Here is a 623-nt window from a genome sequence, read left to right as displayed (position 1 = left end):
CGGGACCGCCGCACGACGCGACGGGACGGAGGCAGCATCACTAAGACTGCAGGGTGACGTCAGCGAGCGTCAGCCGGCGTCAGCGCGTCAGCGCCTGGTGCTAGGCAACAGCCGAGGCAACAGCCTACAGAGCCGTGCGGAGGCTCTCTGGTCAGGCGTGGCCGCGGCACGCCGCACCGCACGAGCAGCACCCCCTGACTCAGTGGCCTACCAGGCAGACACCCTGCCTGCCGCGTCGGCCTACACTGTGGATGCTGTGGTCCCGCGGCCAAGTGGTGGCCGCACCACGCCCGACCCGGACCCGAGTGCCAAACTCAATCGCTCACAAATACAAATACGAATACTCTGCCCCCTCGTTTGCCTGCACTGGGGTCCCTGAGGGCACGCACGCCATGGGCAGCAGCTCCAACGCAATCACCTACTAGGCTACGCGAAAATCTTCAAAATAGGAAAAAGACAAAATGTTTACCGAACGTAGTGGTCCCGCCATGCTCCACCCATAGCTGTGAGGTAGCATTCTATTTTCTTGTTCTGGTAGAAAATGTGCAGCAGAGCATAGTCTAAGTTCGTTCCGCCAGTGGAGAGAGCCGGCTATGCACCCCAACCCCTCCGCCCTGCCCTGC

Source organism: Frankliniella occidentalis, unplaced genomic scaffold (genome assembly GCF_000697945.3).
Source record: "Frankliniella occidentalis isolate FOCC.00 unplaced genomic scaffold, Focc_3.1 Scaffold60, whole genome shotgun sequence".
In the NCBI taxonomy this organism is placed as follows: domain Eukaryota; kingdom Metazoa; phylum Arthropoda; class Insecta; order Thysanoptera; family Thripidae; genus Frankliniella; species Frankliniella occidentalis.
This window is presented reverse-complemented; position numbering follows the sequence as displayed.